Consider the following 20,862-nt stretch of genomic DNA (forward strand, 5'->3'; position numbering starts at 1 on the left):
CATGGTTACAGCTGTTCGTCTTCATCTCATGTTGACTGGCGCCACTCAGCTTCGCAAGCGTTGCCTGTCCGCCAGTTAATGCGGTTATCGAAATGTGGTAACTGTTGCCCTATCTTTGGGGCGACGTCGTTGTTTTTCCGGGTCGTGTGAGTGGGCCAGTTCGGGTGGGGACTGAAGAGGAGCCAGGTCCGCACAGTGCGAGAACACTCTCGACACACATAATCTGCCGAATGGAAGGGCTGTGGCCACGATGGTGTATGATCTCGTCGTAAAGCACATCTACCAGGCTTTAAGATGAGTGCATTTCAATCCCAGTAGAGCAACCTCCACCATTGTGATATCCCGCGATTCTCCAGTGACTTTGGTTCGTGTTACTGCTCGTAGTGTCGCCGTGGCGAAGGGCAGGGGTGATTCTTCTACTCTGGTGGTAGTGGTTCCTTTCTCGTTCTGCGCGCTCTAATCACAGTATTATGGGGATGTAGTGCAGGCCGCCGGTTCCGGCTTTGGCGTATTGTTCCACCGTTGCATTTGGTTTATCGGACGTCAGGTAGCTTCAGCAAGATTATCATTAGTCATTCGTTACACTGCCAGAAGTCTGAGTTACCATCTTGTGAAGTGAATGCAACTCTATGCTGCCTATCTCATCGCTCGCGAAAGCGTTTGTTGCTGGACCTTCTCCTGGAGAATAGTCCGTATCCGTTGCTTGTTTTTTAATTAACTTTCGCTATAGTATTTGCTGTTTTACAGCAGGTTTCAAAATTGTGTGTGCAGATGTGGTGCCAATTCCCTCCAGCGACCTACCCTATTATATATGTGTTCATTATGTTCTGGCTGATCAGTGTACGTCCCAGCTTCAGATGCATCTACAAGATTTCTAAAATGAATAATAGTACCTGTCCATACGCTCAAGTTAATGCAAAGAAAAGCAAAAGAAATTCCTAGAAATACGTTCATTAAAGTCTGAGCCCTCAATGGTTGTATAATTAACGTTAAACTTGGTTAACATATGTTAAAGTAATGCATGTCTGGTACATGACATGTATATACCGTTCAGTCCTAGGTCTGCCAGAAAGCCTCTCGCAGAGGAGGACCTACATAAAAGTGCCATTGCAGGAATTACGTCAGTTTACATTGGCATGCAATGTAATCACGTGCTTGTGCTTCACTGGTACATGAGAGAAGTTAGCTTTTACTACAGTGGATGACAGTTTGTGGTTCCTCAGACACGTCGTTGGCGAGCGCAGATAGCGTGAGTAGTCCATTCGCTGACGGTTTGGGTATACGGCCCCTCTCGCAGACATTTTGACTTTGGGTTGTGCTCCGTACTGGTTTAGTGAGAGTCTGTAAAGCATCGGTGAGTTGCGAACTTCACTCAGGGCGTTGCATTGTTTTTCTCACATACTTGTATCTGCACGTGTGTAGTCTACACAAGCCCTTTTATGGACTTAGGTGTTCGAAAGACCGCTCATCTGGCTTCATGCGGATTTATGCGTGGCGTGCCCCTAAGCCTCGACCGTCGTAAATTCTGCAATGGGGCATTTGGGATGTCGAGCCGTTAATTCTTTGTACGATTTAATTCATTTAACGGTGGCTTCCGCTCTTATAATTGGGGACCTTGTAAGTGACTAACCTATACTTGTGTTATCGCAAATACAAACGTCGGAGTGTGAACTGACAACCTAAATGTGATACCTAGCTCAAAGCCACATCACGTACGTGAAATTGAAAATAATCCAGCCTGAAGGCCAATCTCATTCTCAAGCAAATGAATAAGCAAACCAATAATTTCACGCTTTGTAGACTCGTTCAGTGCGAATTGTTTGAAGAAAATGTAAGTGTATGAAAAAAAAAACTGGTATGTCGACCTTATAAGAATCTATTCTAAAACACGCGAAAATTTCTGCAGTGATGTATGGCCCCGGTAAAATAGACAAACTGACACAATCAACATTGCGCAGAGGAAATGAAACAGTCGCGTATCATGAATCTCACCTGCAAAATGAAGTACTGGCAGAAACAGCACCACAGCAAGATTCCACAATAGCTAAAAAAGTTAGTGCTTAAAGCTAACTACAGTTGGTACAGGGAAATTGGGTTCTTAATCTTGACACAGATGCCAATGAAACACATGACTCAACCTTTAAGTCATTCGGTTGGGAAGGAACTTATCAATGAGAACGATTATAGACCCTAATACGAAAATTCATTTAATCTAATAACACTCATGGTAAAGTAAATTGACTCATAAGATCAATCAATAGAATAGTTATCAAAAACTTGACTGTGACGACGGTAAATTGGACCAACAATACAAGTCAACAAAAATAAAAATAAAGATTTTTCTCTTCAAATAATACCTTGTTCTTCATTTCAATTTTTTTTTATTTCCGTATGCTGTCCAACCATGGTTCTGAGTCACCATTCCTTCTCGCAATAAATCTGAAGCTCACATAGTTCCAAAAGCGCGTCCATTCATTATACTGTACACCCAACAAATCCCCGCCTGCTGCACAGCGTAGCTATGCTCTACTGACTGTCAAAGGTTCTACGACTCCACAGTGCTGCCATCACAGACACAGACACTGTTGCCTAACAACTGTTTCTCTCACCACAGTTCCGCAAATATATCATTTTCCTTTACAGATATTAACACATCCGATAAAATTATAAAAAATGTAGCCTGGTTACAAGCTTTATCCTTTTGCGTACGTCCTCCTCTGCGAGAGATTTTCTACGATCGAAGAAGGTATCCTGTTCAATGCCATGTATCAAGGATGCACTATTTTAAACTACTTTAATCTAACTTATGCAGACTCGTATTTAATGCATTACAGGGCGTGGAATAGAGGAGGGAAGTTTCTAAGAAACTCTGTATGTTCTCTTTAGCTTTGATTATGTTAACCATGTCGGATGGTATTATTACCGATATATAATTTTGAAGATACAGCTGTAAATGGAACACATGTCCTGAAAACGGATTGTGCTATCTTGTATAGAAACAAATAATTTTTACAACTGCAGGGGATTTTATCTTGACAGACACAATCCACTTGGCCTTTTGGTTGTTCTCGGCTGGCTTGTTGACGTTGATGGCTCGAGTGCCTGGCGCCTGACTCGCTTCTATTGGAGTGTTCCTTCCTCATCACCGGCCCGTCCGCTCTCTCGCTATGTGAGCCACCGCCACAGGGCCAAGCTAGGTAGGTCATACACAGAAGAATTACGCATTCCCAGTTTGTACATTGTCAATAAGGAAATACTGCAATGAAAAATTATGTGCATCATGTAATAAAGAGGTATTAACTACAACTCCTGTACCGAGGCTAAGCTGTAGCTGAAATTTAGCTGTCTTCCAGAGAGTGTATCACACATTAGTATACCAAAACGGGTTTTCTTAGTATGGGGGAGACAAAGCGGGTTTCTCCTCCAGAGCAAGAGCCGCCATACTACATTGCTCCCGTTGAACGAGCCTATCAAAATTACTGAGGGAAAAGTACGTTCATTATCAGCTGACTCAATGGTGATAGATGTGTGGTTGAATGTAATTAGCACGCCACAAAAAATAAGCGATTTCTTGTATTTTGTGCAGAGAATTTCCGTTATTTGAAGTCAAAGAACGATTTAGTTTCAAAACGGTTTTGCTCACTGTGGAGGACTTTTACATTCTGGGCAGCTCACTGGCTCAGTGGAAGATGTCACATCTCTATTTATTTGGAATAAAATGTTTTACTAAATTCCAGATTTTAGGAAAAATGATGAACCCATAAAATATAATTTCTACTGTATCACAAAACACTACAAGAACTTTATCAACAGATAATATTTTATTGTTACCAATTACACCTCAAATGCACATTAAGAATTATTTTCTACTGAAAACTCTTTCTTGTTGTTCCAGTTCTGTAATTTTACTGTGTAATGATCTCACTGAAGTATCGCCAGTATGTATAATAAAAATCATAATGCAAGTATATTTACGTCTTCAGTCTGGACTTCGAAAATTCTGTAGAACACATGACATACAGAGAATATAAATTTTTTTGAGGAACATAAGATAATCGTATTTAGACATTGCAGGTAATCTGCTGACAAGTGCGAAAATTATCGCACAATCAGCTTAACAGCTCATGCATCCAAGTTGCAGATAAGTATAATATGCAGAAGAATGGGAAAGAGAATTGAGGATGTGATATACAACGATTAGTTTGGCTTTAGGGAAAAGAAAAAGAACCAGAGAGGCATTTCTGACGTAGCGGCTGATAATGAAAACAAGACCAACTGTGTAACTAAGTCGGAACGTGGGGATCAGCCAAGTATTCACGTATTGGGATGTGGAAAACCGCCTAAACTCCACATCCAGGCTGGCCAGCGTACCCGCCCTCGTCATGAATCCGCCTGGCGGATTAACGCTCTCGGCTACCCTGGCGGGTGGAATGAACGGTCTAATGAGTACAAATAAGGACTGAGAGTGAATCGAAGAAAGACGAAAGTAATGAGAAGTAGCAGAAATGGGAACAGTGAGAAACTTCGTATCAAGATTAATGCTCGCGAAGTAGATGAAGTCAAGGAATTCTGCTATAGGTAGCAAAATAACCAGTGACGGACGGAGCAAGGAGGACATCAAAAGCAGACTAACACTGTCGAAAAAGGCATTCCTGGACAAGAAAAGTCTACTAGTATCAAACATAGGCGTAAATTTGAGGAAGAAATTTCTGAGAATGCATGATTGAAGTACAGCATTGTATATCAGTGAAACAAGGACTGTGGAAAATCGACACAGAAGAGAATCGAAGCGTTTGAGATGTGGTTCGACACACGAATGTTGAAAATTAGGTGAACTGATAGAATACGGAATGAGGAGGTTTTGCTCCGAATCTAAGAGGAAAGGAAAGTGGAAAACACTGATAAGGAAAAGGGACAGAGTGATCGGCCATGTCTTAAGTCATCAAGGAATGACTTCCATCATATTAGAGGGAGCTGCAGAGAGCTAAAACTGTAGAGGAAGACAAGAGTGGTGTGGCCGTGCGGTTCTAGGCGCGTCAGTCTGGAACCGCGTGACCGCTACGGTCGCAAGTTTGAACCCTGCTTCGGGCATGGATGTATGTTATATCCTTAGGTTTAAGTAGTTCTAAGTTCTAGGGGACTGATGACCTCAGAAGTTAAGTCCCATAGTGCTCAGAGCCATTTGAGCCAAGACAAGAGATTGGAATACATCCAGCAAATAATTGAGGACATAGGTTGCAGGTGCTACTCTGAGATGAAGAGATTGGCACAGGAAATAAATTCGTGGCGGACCGCATCTAACGGGTCAGATGGCTGATGTTTCAAAAAAGGGAAAAGTTGTTTGCCATGGGGTCACTTCGCTCAGAGCTTTACCCCTTTCCTTGCAGACTAATGCGTCTTTCTGTGTTTGTATGCCTCAAAGAAAATGTCAGATACACGGCATAGTTGCATCTGCAAATACACATCGGTCCTGTCCGGACGCGGTTGATAATAACGTCGCCGTAGATTACCTTTACGAATTACCGCAAGCCCCTCAGAAAGATACGAATGGCACACTAATACCTTGCCTACCTGTTGTTTATATTCCCGCATCGGAGTCGCTCTATGCTGCATATACGCTACAGTAACGCCCTCAGACGGCAACTTTTTGATCGTCCCTGATAACATGGTACAGGTGGAAGAATTATCAGTTACTTCACTTGTTTCATTTTCTGTCGCTGCTGCGTTTACAGTTAAATCTATAATTGACTAGCTTAACATCGTTACCTTAGGTAACTCCATGATGAATGATGTTTGAGAATAAACTTTTTGTTCGAAATCAGGCACAAGTCAATTCTGTGATGGTGGATGCAACTGGGACAGTAAATAGAAAAAGTAGAATCCCGTAACTGTTGCCGTAGAAGGTGGTTCACGACTTTTCCTCTGCCGTTAGTATAAGAAACATTACATGTGGAAACAGGCGATAGGAAAACCAGTCGTGCAGACTCCTCAGCACTGGCAGTCGCTTTCGGCTGTACAGCGAGTAAGGTGAGCGGCGCAGAGGTTGAAAGGAGGTCCCGTGCCCTATAAATGTTTCAGCGCCCGCCGAGGAGCGCTCCCACACCGATGCACAGGCACGCCTCCTCCCCCTCCCGCCTTCCCTCTCCACCGTCTTCTCTGAAAGGAAGTAGCTACCAGCCCTCGCCCGCCTCCCCCCACCGCCATCTCCGGCACTACCACTCCTACACGGGAACGACGCTACTGTCACAGGAATTTTGTTTCGCCTGCCCTGGAGGAACGTCGCCCGGTATTGAAGACTTAGCCAAGCGGAAAGGTTTTCATCCGCAGTAGCTTGTTTTGCCTCTCCCGTTTCTGCAGAAAGCTCTTGCCTGCAAACAACACAAACAGGATCAGTAAATCTCACGGCTGTAACTAGTTGAAAGGAACTCTTCATTAGCTTCGCAGCTGTACCATATTGGACGATGTTATAGCTTACCTGTATTAACTCCTAAAGTGTCTCAATAGTACTGATTATTATGTAAGTGTTACGGTTTCTATGTCGAGATATCCGTAAGTCTGATTCAGTACACATGCTGTACGTCGATTATATTAACTTTTTCTTCGTTTTGCTAGCTTCGCGCTGGAATTCGAAGATGCGTTTTTTTCTGCTGAACGAAGGCTACTATTCTCTCAAAAAATTTCCACTCAGCTGTATTTACTGCTTTAACTTATTTGCAATTGATTACGATGTAAACTGGAGCTTCATTTCCAGATTCTTTAGATCTGTTATCGATGCGATATACAACCGAATGTACATCCTGTTAATGCGCACCAGCATCCTCCACTGTGGTAATAATAATGTAATAACTATGGCGTGTTTTAGCTACAAAATGCTATTTTCCAACACGACGGCGTTAGATCACCTGGCCGACGTCGGAGTCGGTGCCATGCAGCATCAATAACCCCCCCCCCCCCTCCCCCCTCAGCATCCACACACTGCTTCCGGCGGAGTGTATCCTTCAGATAGAAGCCGGAAGGTACAAGTTCCGGGCTATAGGTTGGATAAAACACAGTGAAATGAAGTTTTGTGAACACTACGAGCAGAGAAGTCCAGTTGAACAGCGAACTGTTTCATTGTAATCCGTCGGTCATTTCGAATGCCAGTGTCCGAATGTTACAACAATGCAGCAGTCACAGCTGTGTGCCAGCAGCTATCGCGCGGGAGTTCGGCCTGGTTTGCTCAACCTTACTGCGATAATGACAGACACTTAGCCCAACGACTCACCGAGATTTTATTCACTCCCTGGCTTCCGTAGATATTGTGCAAGTGCCTATGAATATCTTCGATGCTCTGGCTTTCCGCTAAGAGAAACTTAATGACAGCTTCCTATTTCGAATGCCCCTCCGCCACAGCCGCCAATTTGAAGGTAGTGCCGCCACCTGCCCGTTGTTCAGGAACTAAAGAGGCTGAAGCGGGAATATTCCAGGATGTCCCAATACAAGGTTTGCATTTTTTCAACCGAAATTTTCCGACAAAAAAATGTGCAGCTCACTTATTGAACATCGCTCGTATGAGTACCACACTACACGATGATTGGATGCATTAACCTCATACGCTTGCAATTATATCTCATGCCGATAACAACGTTAAAGTACATGAAAATAAAACAGTAATTTTCTTAGAAATCAAACGGAAATATAACATGAAATACAACTGGGTGGAAAAACATATGAAGAAATCCCCTACCTCGACAGCAAAACTTTTATATGTGCAACAAGAATAATCTTACAAAATTTTAAGAGGCGTTATGTGATGTAAGTCTACCGTTTAGCTCAGTCCAGCCCTGAAACAGTGAAAACGAGTAAATGGATAAAGCTACTGAGATATGCGTCCGTTAGATAGAGATACTTGTCGGTCATTAAACTTCTGTATATCACGTATCACAGCGACGGGTTCGCCAGCATCCCGCCAAAAGCAGCGCACCCACTAGCCGAGCTGCTTGCTGTTCTGCATGTTAACTGGGGTTGTTCACCAAACAAGGGCCTCCAGTTCGTCATATTGTGGATGGAGAGACATAACTGTGAAAGGTGGACGTGTGACAAAATTACTGCTTCTAGCTGCCCTCGTGGTTGCAAGTTCGTGTCTTTACAGTAGGCACATCTGCCATTTCCCGCGGTCGAGGGGGTAGCGTCTTTGACAAGTAATATAATCGAAACGTCCTCGATCCCGGGTTAACCGCACCACTGACTAAATTTGGAATAAAAGTAATCAGAAAAGGCGGCCGAATACTTCCAGCATGAGAGATATCCACATTCTGGCAACAGCCCTGTCAAAAAGGGCGCATGAGCGGACAGACGTTTAAATCTTGTCCTTGGGGTGGGAATCTGTTCTTAAAAGGAGGAAGAACTACTAATAATCAACGGCATGAGGATGCAAAGGCGTTAAACACAAAGAATGAGTGTACAAGCACAAGTGGCCTGCTTTTTAAGTAGTTTCATGATCATCTCTCCATTCGCAAAAGATACTGGACTAGTCTCGCGTTTGGATCCCCGGGAGGGGACAGATGGGTGGGAGGTGACCGTGAGCAAATTATCGAATAATCAACAAAGGAAAACGTTCGACGGGTCGTGGAGTGAAAAGCCAGAAGTTTGAATGTGGTGGGTGGAAGCTAGAAAATCTGAAAAGGAAAATGCTGAGGCTCAATCTAGATATAGTGAGAAGACAAAGATTTCTGGTCAGATGAGTATGGGGTAATATCAACAGCAGCAGAAAATAGTATGACGGGAACAGGATTCGTTGTGAATAGGAACGTGGGAGTTACTGCGAACTGTTCAGTGATAGGGTTGCTCCCATCAGAATCGACAGCAAGCAACCACTTACAATAATAGCTGAGGAGTACATGCCGAAGTCGCAAGCAGAAGATGAAGAGATAGAGAAAGTATAAGAGGATAATGAATGGGTAGTTTAGTAGGTAAATGGAGATGGATACCTAATAGTTATGGGAGACTGGAATACGGTTATCGGGGAAGGAGTGGAGGAAAGGGTCACGGGAGAGCATGATACTGTATTTAAGGCGCACCCAGGAGAAGATACCGACTCAGACCACAATTTACTCTTGATAGAAAGTAGGCCGAAGTTTAAGAGATTAATCAAGAAGAACCAAGAGGAATCAAAGATTGTGGGACAATCGGAACAGAAGAGAACAAAATCATTTCGGATATGGTGTTGCAGAAGAGTGTTGTAAGTTAGGTGGACTGATAATGTAATGAACGTGGAGGTTCTCTGCAGAATCAGCGAGGAAAATAATATACGGCCAAAACTGACAATAAGAAGAGACAGAATGGTAAGACACCTATTAAGACATCAGGGAATAGTTTCCATAAGGACCAGAAGGAGCTGTAGAGGGTAAAAACTGACGGTGAAGACGGAGTTTGGAATACATCCTGCAAATAACTGAGGACATAGACTGTAAATGTTAATGTAGACTGAAAATGCTACCCTGTGATGAAGAGATTTTCTCAGTGGCACAGGAGAGGATTTCATGGCGGACCACCTCTCCTTAGGTTTTCGTGGATCCGAAGAACGAAAAGAGTATGGTTAATACTGAACCCTGTCCTTTTCCCGTATCTGTGTCGACATTTAATTTGTGTTACACTCTAAGTGAGATACTTTGTATCTGACAAAGAGTCAGCAGTGTCAATCAAAGGCAGCTGGATATTCAATCCAGAGAGATGGCAGACGATCCCACACCATACGCGCCTGTTCATCAAACTAGGTGTCTGTGGTGACTAACGGGGCCGAATCTGACGCAGTCTCCTCCGCTGCTTGAAAACGTCAACTACCAACACAGTGACTCAGGTGCCACTGGATTGAGCAAGAAGCCCTGCACAGCATCATCGCGTTCGGCTGCCAAGGTCGCCAGTCAGTGGTATCCAGAAGGGTTCCCGTGATGAGACCAGAAATTCAGCTCGCTTGTTTATATCATGGTGCTTTAACCAGTCGTCTACCATTACCATACTTCCTATTGCTACAGTATTCTGTCGTATCTGACGTCTGCGCCGGGTCCTTAGGTCATAGTGCCTGAGCACTCATGGCCATCTTAGTTGAAGTCAGTGGTGGGACACTACAAGGCTGATGAGACTGAATTTGAGGTTTTGGGAAGGAGTGACAGAGTAATCCTTACTTCTTTCCTCTGTACTGTGTGCATCGCAGGCTCGTATGCCAGCTTATGATGTCGTCTGGATCGTATGGCGGTTGCATCATAGTTACCATCTTTTCCGATGACGTCCATTTGACTGTTGAAACTGAATGGATGTTACAGCCAGAAAATACGTCCTTGTAGCGCTGGAAGTAGAAGACATATTCGGGTCCTTCACCTTGGAATTCATCACTAGTGGGCTGAGTCCCTTTGGTCCAAGACAAACGTCTTGCATCAAATTCTAGTACATTGAAGTGTAACTCTCAAGCCGTGATGCCCTGAGGTGTGAATCTATTTCAGCTGTTAGTCAAGGCCTGGCCCTTTGCAGGATTTATCCAAGTGCACTTTCACAGGAGGATTTTTTCAAGACTTAGGCCATAAGATATTGGCCACGTTTTTCGGCGGACGCAAGTTGATTCCATACACGTTCCCATTCCCCACTTGGTTTGGAGGTGGACGGGGATGGTGGAGGGGCGGGGGGCGGGGTCCGGGGGGGGGGGGTTCTGGGACTTACGAGAGTCTTCGATCTTTCACCTCTTGTCAGGAGGAATTAGTTCGTGAATTTTTAAGATATTGGTGGATGATTTTTCGTAGGGCATCACGTTGGGAGACTTGAAGGGCATCTACAGTGAAACAGTCACATCATTCTGAAATGGATCAGCTATCAACATCATCATCATCAGCATCATCATTTAAGACTGATTATGCCTTTCAGCGTTCAGTCTGGAGCATAGCCCCCCTTATACAGTTCCTCCATGATCTCCTATTCAGTGCTAACATTGGTGCCTCTTCTGATGTTAAACCTATTACTTCAAAAGCATTCTTAACCGAATCCAGGTACCTTCTCCTCGGACTGCCCCGACTCCTCCTACCCTCTACTGCTGAATCCATGAGTCTCTTGGGTAACCTTGCTTCTCCCATGCGTGTAACATGACCCCACCATCTAAGCCTGTTGGCCCTGACTGCTACATCAATAGAGTTCATTCCCAGTTTTTCTTTGATTTCCTCACTGTGGACACCCTCCTGCCATTGTTCCCATCTACTAGTACCTGCAATCATCCTAGCTACTTTCATATCCGTAACCTCAACCTTGTTGATAAGATAACCTGAATCCACCTAGCTTTCGCTCCCATACAACAAAGTTGGTCGAAAGATTGAACGGTGCACATATAACTTAGTCTTGGTACTGACTTCCTTCTTTCAGAAGAGAGTAGATCGTAACTGAGCGCTCACTGCATTAGCTTTGCTACACCTCGCTTCCAGTTCTTTCACTATGTTGCCATCCTGTGAGAATATGCATCCTAAGTACTCGAAACCGTCCACCTGTTCTAACTTTGTTCCTCCTATTTGGCACTCAATCCGTTTATATTTCTTTCCCACTGACTTTACTTTCGTTTTGTAGATGCTAATCTTCATACCATAGTCCTTACATTTCTGATCTCGCTCTGAAATATTACTTTGCAAACTTTCAATCGAATCTGCCATCACAACTAAGTCATCCGCATATGCAAGACTGCTTATTTTGTGTTCACATATCTTAATCTCACCCAGCCAGTCTATTGTTTTCAACATATGATTCATAAATAATATGAACAACAGTGGAGACAAATTGCAGCCTTGTCTTACCCCTGAAACTACTCTGAACCATGAACTCAATTTACCGTCAACTCTAACTGCTGCCTGACTATCCATGTAAAGACCTTTAATTGCTTGCAAAAGTTTGCCTCCTATTCCATAATTTTGTAGAACAGACAATAACTTCCTCCTAGGAATCCGGTCATATTCCTTTTCTAGATCTATAAAGCATAGATACAATTCCCTGTTCCACTTATAACACTTCTCCATTATTTGCCGAAAGCTAAAGATCTGGTCCTGACAACCTCTAAGAGGCCTAAACCCACACCGATTTTCATCCAATTGGTCCTCAACTAATACTCGCACTTTCCTTTCAACAATACCTGAGGAGATTTTACCCACAACGCTGATTAAAGAGATACCTCTGTAGTTGTTACAATCTTTTCTGTTTCCATGTTTAATGATTGGTGTGATTACTGCTTTTTTCCAGTCTGATGGAACCTGTCCCAACTCCCAGGCCATTTATTTCAATTATCCTGTGTAGCCATTTAATACCTGACATTCCACTGTATTTGATGAGTTCCGACTTAATTTCATCCACCCCAGCCGCTTTATTGCACTGCAATCTATTGACCATTTTTTCCGCTTCCTCAAATGTGATCTTATTTCCATCATCATTCCCATCCCATTCTACCTCGAAATCTGAATCATTACTGATCGCATTTTCACCTACATTGAGCAACTCTTCAAAATATTCCCTCCATCTGCCCAAGGCATCCACAGGATTCACCAGCAGTTTCCCTGACCTGTCCAAAATACTTGTCATTTCGTTCTTACCTCCCTTTCGAAGGCTGCTAATTACACTCCAGAATAGTTTTCCAGCAGCTTCACCCATAGTCTCCAACCTGTTTCCAAAGTCTTCCCACGATTTCTTCTTGGATGGTGCAATTATCTGTTTGGCTTTGTTTCTTTCTTCAACATAACTTTCTCTGTCTACCTGGGTTCTGGTATGTAGCCAGCTATCAACATACCAACAAATTTCATAATTCATCCAGACTTAGTTACGACAAGTAATTATCAGAGAAATAACAAGTACTTTTGTTGATTTGAATGGATCTTTTCTCATTTTCTTTCTCCCTCAACATAGTAATCGTAGCTGGGATCCTCCTGAGCTGTCTTTAACTGTTTTGCCAATAGTTAAAAACTAACTGAGTGGTGTGTCTATGGTTACATGTCTTTCACGTAAAATCGCTTGGCAAAGAAGTTATAAAAGATATTGTAGCCAATTTTAGAAGTAACTATTTACATATGGTAGCTCTTTGGACTCCGATGTTACGGGCAGGACGAGAGACAAGCAAGCAATCGGTTACTAGGACGTCGGAGGAAGCAGACACACGGGGATGTTATTTGTGCAGGTATATGCATATTCTACACGTGCCGGTATCTTATATTGTTATTATGAATTCTTTAAGTGGATGTTCTTTCCGTCATATGACGCAGACTTTGCTGTAAAATTGTCACAATCGCTAAGTGAAATTGTTTCCGTTTCTGCCATTCTCGGTGATTATTTTATTGAGAGTATTGGACATGTGGGCTTGGGAGGTAGGCTTTGCCTTTTTCGCACTGGAGAGATGCACTCTGAGTGTGGTCTCAGGGTCCTGTTGTTAACTGTAGGCAGTCAATGTATTACATGAGGAGAAGTGAGCCTTCCCATGGAGCTGGGAAAATTTCGTTGAAGTGAGGCTGTGTCCTGCTTCATGCTTTTGTGGGTAGAGCTAGGTGAGGGCAGGGGGTGCTGCGCTGCCGCTACCATCACCAGAGAATAATTAACAACTTTTTTGCCTTCTCAGCAAGAACATCTCAAAGGCCGTGAGAAACCGTGGCACTCGCCCAGCGCGAGAAAGGTTTTGCGCATACAATCGAATTGAGTCGCCCCAGCACCAAACTTGACGTCAAGAGGCTAATCAGCCAAGGAGTCACTGCTCTAAGGCAGTACCAGGGTTGTGCTTGTTAATGCACAGAAAGCAGAGATTTGACGATGGAGAACTAGGTTTCGTGGCATTCACGTGAGCGCCGTGTAACTGGCCACTATCTGGCAATGGTAGGTACGCGCTTCATTGATTTTGGGGAGATGTAAGTCTCATAGACAGCAGTGGTGGGACCTATACTCTGCGTAGCTCACTACTTACTTCTACCGGCTTGCAATCTGACTTGCCCATTTGATTATAATTTGTGGTTTTGTTTCCTTAAGGTTGAATTAGTAAGCTGCCCACAAATTACAACGTGCTGTACTTCTCTATACAGTCTTCACATATTTTGGTAACCCTCCCACCGTTTTAGTATCATTTTGGTTGAATTCACTCCAGATTTTTAGAATACCTTCCTCTTTGTTAAATACACTACAGCGACAAATAAACAGCTATAGGCATGCGTATTCAAATACAGAGATGTGTGAACAGGCGGAAAAAGGCGCAGCGGTCGGCGATGCCTACACAACAGAACAAGTGTCTGGCGCAGTTGTTACATTGGTCACTGATGATACAATGGCAGGTTAACAAGATTTAAGTGAGTTTGAAAATGGTGCTATAGTCGGCGCACGAGCGATGGGACAGAGCATTCCGAGGTAGCGATGAAGTGGGGATTTTCTCGTAACACCATTTCGGGAGTGACGGTGAATATCAGGAATCCAGTTCAACATCAAATCTCCGACATCGCTGTGGTCAGAAGAACTGGATCAACGACGACGAAGAGAATCGTTCAACGTGACGGAAATGCAAACCTTCCGCAAATTTCTGCAGATTTCAATGCTGGGACATCAGCAAGTGTCAGCGTGCGATCCATTCAATGGAACATCATCGATACGAGCTTACGGAGCCGAAGGCCCACACGTGTGCCCTTAATGACTGCACGACACAAAACTCACCTCCCCTGGACCCGTCAACATCGGCATTGGACCGTTGATGATTGGAAACATGTTGCCTGGTCGGGTGAGTCTCATTCCAAATTGTATCGGGCTGATGGACGTGTATGTGTGTGGAGACAACCTCATGAATCCATGGACCCTGCGTGCCAGCAGGGATTGTTCAAGCTGCTGGAGGTTCTGTAATGCTGTGGGGCGTGTCCAGTAGGAGTAATATGGGACCCCTGATACTTGTAGATACGACAGATGACACGTACCTAAGCATTCCGTCTGATCACCTGCACCCATTCATGTCCACTGTGTATTTCGACGAACTTGGACAATTCCAACAGGACAACGCGACATCCTACACGTCCAGAATTGCTACAGAGTGGCTCCAGGAACACTCTTCTTAGTTTAAACATTTCCGCTGGCCACCAAACTCCCCCAGACATGAACATTTGTAGATCTGCGATGCCTTGCAACGTGGTGATCAGGAGACATCCCCACTCTCCTTGCACTTTTACGGATGTATGGACAGCTCGGCAGGACTGGTCATTTCTTCAAGCACTACTTCAGACATTAGTCGAGTCCATGCCAAGTCCTACTCACGGAGGCCCTAGGCTATATTACGTAGGTGCACCCTTTCTTTGGCTCTTCAGTGTACTTCTGTCTTGTATTCAATAGTTAGAGTAAATAATAATAACCATTACTGAGACGATTTAAATTTCATTTCAGTCTTTAGCAAATTATTACGAGTCGTCACCTTGCATTGAGAGCCTAGCTTGCCGTGGAACCTGGGAGAGAACTGAATTGGTTCTCACGCTGGCACATTTTATGCTGGCTACTGGGCCGAGCGAGCAGTCTACTTGCCTAACGTTGCGTGCAATACGTTACACATCATTTCTCTGAATCTGAAGAAGCGCTATTTAACATCAATCGATGTTTTTCACACTTAGTGTACCAAAATCTATGGATAACAAAACCGTACTGTAAAAATTTCAAATCATTAATTTCAATAGTTTCGGATATATAATTTTTGACTAAAATATATAATAACCTTGCTAGCGTTGTGAAACTCAGTTAGGGACTGTAATGCATTCATCTATAGTACCAATTGAAACTACAACCAAGAGGATAGGTTTATGTAACTCAGTTTTGTGGAATTTTCTTAGGTTCAATACCACAGATTTCTGACGTAACTGAAAGTATTTTCGAAAATTATTATTTCGCTGGGTTTTGGTTGTGTTGGTGTTTTTGAGAGACTGAGTGAGCGTATAGACGACAAACGTAAAGTGAGACTGTGATATTGCATTAAAATTATGTAAATGAATGCATGAGAAACATGTTGTGCAGTAGGTGAATTTGTGATGTATATACAAGTCAGCATGATTTTATAAAAGGCAGCCAGAAGGGGCGTTGAGTATTAAGTTTAATAGTATTTTAATTTGTCTAAAGTAATAGTATTTTCTTTTTATGAGATTTATAGTCTAAATTACTTGTGGTAATCTGATTGGCTGATATTAGAAATACTGCGATTAAAGAAGCGATCGAAAAGATCTGATTGGCTGCTTAACTTATTAGCCGATAGGAATTCAGCATTTGCTGCACGATTGAGTAAGGGTATGGACCTCAGATCTATGAGTCCCAAGGGAGCCGTCTTCCGGTAAACAAATGGCTCTGAGCACTATGGGACTTAACATCTGTGGTCATCAGTCCCCTAGAACTTAGAACTACTTAAACCTAACTAACCTAAGGACATCACACACATCCATGCCCGAGGCAGGACTCGAACCTGCGACCGTAGCAGTCGCGCGGTTCCGGACTGAGCGCCTAGAACTGCTAGACCACCGCGGCCGGCTTCCGGTAAACAACTACACTCCTGGAAATTGAAATAAGAACACCGTGAATTCATTGTCCCAGGAAGGGGAAACTTTATTGACACATTCCTGGGGTCAGATACATCACATGATCACACTGACAGAACCACAGGCACATAGACACAGGCAACAGAGCATGCACAATGTCGGCACTAGTACAGTGTATATCCACCTTTCGCAGCAATGCAGGCTGCTATTCTCCCATGGAGACGATCGTAGAGATGCTGGATGTAGTCCTGTGGAACGGCTTGCCATGCCATTTCCACCTGGCGCCTCAGTTGGACCAGCGTTCGTGCTGGACGTGCAGACCGCGTGAGACGACGCTTCATCCAGTCCCAAACATGCTCAATGGGGGACAGATCCGGAGATCTTGCTGGCCAGGGTAGTTGACTTACACCTTCTAGAGCACGTTGGGTGGCACGGGATACATGCGGACGTGCATTGTCCTGTTGGAACAGCAAGTTCCCTTGCCGGTCTAGGAATGGTAGAACGATGGGTTCGATGACGGTTTGGATGTACCGTGCACTATTCAGTGTCCCCTCGACGATCACCAGTGGTGTACGGCCAGTGTAGGAGATCGCTCCCCACACCATGATGCCGGGTGTTGGCCCTGTGTGCCTCGGTCGTATGCAGTCCTGATTGTGGCGCTCACCTGCACGGCGCCAAACACGCATACGACCATCATTGGCACCAAGGCAGAAGCGACTCTCATCGCTGAAGACGACACGTCTCCATTCGTCCCTCCATTCACGCCTGTCGCGACACCACTGGAGACGGGCTGCACGATGTTGGGGCGTGAGCGGAAGACGGCCTAACGGTGTGCGGGACCGTAGCCCAGCTTCATGGAGACGGTTGCGAATGGCCCTCGCCGATACCCCAGGAGCAACAGTGCCCCTAATTTGCTGGGAAGTGGCGGTGCGGTCCCCTACGGCACTGCGTAGGATCCTACGGTCTTGGCGTGCATCCGTGCGTCGCTGCGGTCCGGTCCCAGGTCGACGGGCACGTGCACCTTCCGCCGACCACTGGCGACAACATCGATGTACTGCGAAGACCTCACGCCCCACGTATTGAGCAATTCGGTGGTACGTCCACCCGGCCTCCCGCATGCCCACTATACGCTCTCGCTCAAAGTCCGTCAACTGCACATACGGTTCATGTCCACGCTGTCGCGGCATGCTACCAGTGTTAAAGACTGCGATGGAGCTCCGTATGCCACGGCAAACTGGCTGACACTGACGGCGGCGGTGCACAAATGCTGCGCAGCTAGCGCCATTCGACGGCCAACACCGCGGTTCCTGGTATGTCCGCTGTGCCGTGCGTGTGATAATTGCTCGTACAGCCCTCTCGCAGTGTCCGGAGCAAGTATGGTGGGTCTGACACACCGGTGTCAATGTGTTCTTTTTTCCATTTCCAGGAGTGTATGTTAAATCATGCTGATCAAATTTGTACCAAAATGATAGAAATTCGTATGTTTCATCGGTTCTCGTATCGTTGACGAAAAGCAACTACAGTATTGAGCTTTTTTGTGAAAATTTGAGCCTTGGGAGTGAAAAAAATGACTCTGAGCACTATGGGACTTAACAGCTATGGTCATCAGTCCCCTAGAACTTAGAACTACTTAAACCTAACTAACCTAAGGACATCACTCACATCCATGCCCGAGGCAGGATGCGAACCTGCGACCGTAGCAGTCGCGCGGTTCCGGACTGAGCGCCTAGAACCGTGAGACCACCGCGGCCGGCACCATCATCTTATTTCACCCGTATGGTAACCAGTTGCTTGTTTCTTTTAATTAACCTTGGCTTGTATTTGCTGTTTTACAGCAGATTTCTAAATTTTTCATATAATTGGCGTTCCTGGCGCGTAAGACCTTCAGCTGTGATCACAGTGGATTTGTTCCTTCTAAACATTATCTGTATCTGTATTTTACGGTGATTTTCTAAATTGCAACCCACTTAAAACGCTATTATTTACACAATTGTTTATTTCTTCATTAATAACATGTGGTATTCTTTTATTTATTGTTGAGTCTGGAATTACTGTTTTAAAAATAAATGTGTGTGACTGTAAAAGGCAACCAATAGTAACTGATTACGGCTGCGTCCACAATCGTAACCGATATCCTGCCTTCCCCTTACCTCCATGTTTCAGGGAGGTGCGATAACCACTGCACCATTTGGAACACATTATCGCAAATGCACAGACTATCTCGGCACGCCTCAAGGCCAACCCACATTCCCACCAAACACTATCCTTCCGCAGTCATTGTGAATTTCTTCCAAGCTCTCTACTCTGAGATTCCAGCAAGAAGTCGGACGTACATGTGCATCTGCACTGGAGAAGATGGATCCATTGTTCGTCTAGGCGAATCATATGAACGCTCGGTGTCTGTGTCAAGATAGTCCGCACAGTTGCGGTACCACTTTGTCCCGGATAGCTCACTTCCCACTCCTTTCCTTTCCCCCCCTTCTACCTTCAATTTACATATCACCGGAGAAATGTTGGACCAAATGAAATGGTCTATAACACGGTTGTGTGAAATATCACGAGCGTTTTATACCAACAAAAACACTATATTTTACCACAAAGCAGAGGAAATAACACCTTTTCCTCGTCTATACATGCCAGATAAACAAAGTGAATCACCCAGAAAATATAAGTCTCTGGAACTTCGTACAATTACACACGGTCTGCAATCCTGTGTGAAAGCTATAACAACCGTCAAAGTGCAACAGTTCAGTTTTGGTACCAGACCTGGTATGGTACATAACGTGCGTGAACAGCGTCACTGTGGAACATAAACAGATGCAGCATACTATAAGGACACAGCGTTATCGACAGCTGTCAGAGATTGAGAGGGTCTTCACGGTGGTCTCCATTTGGTCGGCTGGTCGCATCATGCAATATCCATATTTGTAGAGCATTCAGATGCAGAGGCGTGCAAGTTGTCAAGGTTATCGTCTACCATGTGTGACTACGACAAGGGAGGAATGCAAGGGAGGGATGTGCATCAGTAATATAGTAATCTCATCGTAACCACGTCTGTCACCCGAGAACAAGTAATGGACTTACTGCAACATTTTGTTTCTTCTCGCACAACCGGTCGGAGTGTAGCAACAACCGGACGAGGGACTTACTCTCCTATGCGTGGGCTGCCATTAACACCACAACACAAATGGTTGTGTCTGGTGTGGTGCCGCGACCGGAAAGCCTGGACTGCCGATCACTGGTCTCGCATTGCGTTCTACGGTGAATCACGGTTCTGCACTGCCATGGATGACCATCGTCTGCTGGTATGGTGGTGAACCGTGGAATGGTATCTTTCTACCACTGATTTTACGAAGACAGAGTGGTGCTACTCATGGCTTCATGGTGTAACTTCAAGCAACGGATGGTAGTGACTGAGGAAACTGACGTCACAACTGTACGTCACGAACGTCCTGCGTCCTCCTGTGTTACATCTCAAGCGATAGTATAGTGCGGCCATTTTTGAACAGAAAAATGCTCGGTCACACATGTCGCATCTCTATTATCAACTATCTGCGTGACGCTGCGTAGATTTCTAAAGATCTGTCATCGATACCAAATGTGTCTGCGTGCCAGTACCCAAGAGATCAAGAACCTGACACGACAGTTTTGGGTCAGTTTTCCTCAGGAGAGGATAAAACGGCTTTATGGACCTTTCCCAGCCGAATCTTGTGCATGTGTGCAGGACAGAGTGGGAGCAACAACATGGTGATAAGAGGGCTCAGACTGTCGTATTCTTACAAAATTTGATTCGATTTTGCAACCAGTGAAAAAACATCACATAGTATCCCAAAGTGTGATGTTTTATTTCGTTTTCTCATCTTCTGGGTGCTTAACTTTTTTTTCTGTCAGACAGTGTATTTCATTTATGCTTGAAGATGTTATAATAAAAAAGTTCCCCGCATGCATCAAATACTAGATAAACTGAACCGTAGGTCGAATTAAGTCGGTCGTCAAATATTAACGGACACTTCTCTATTATAGTGACAAACATTCGATTATTAATCGTATTCGAGTTGCCAATCATCCTGGTTTATAATAGAACCGTATATTTACTTGTTCAATTCTCTGTCGTCTACCCTCTTTGAGCAAAATCCTTGTAAAATATATGTAAAATACGGTTGAGGAAATTTAGGGACCGTAAGCCCACAGTAACACTTACTACTACTTGGCAATGTCGACTACAGTGATTCACGTGCCCCTTGAAGGAAGTTTTTAGACAGGCATTATTTCTCACGTTCTAAGTATATCCTAGCTTCTGTCATTGTTGTCATAGATGTGCTCGCCCTACCGACCAGAATGA

Source organism: Schistocerca americana, chromosome 2, assembly GCF_021461395.2.
Source record: "Schistocerca americana isolate TAMUIC-IGC-003095 chromosome 2, iqSchAmer2.1, whole genome shotgun sequence".
Lineage (NCBI taxonomy): Eukaryota > Metazoa > Arthropoda > Insecta > Orthoptera > Acrididae > Schistocerca > Schistocerca americana.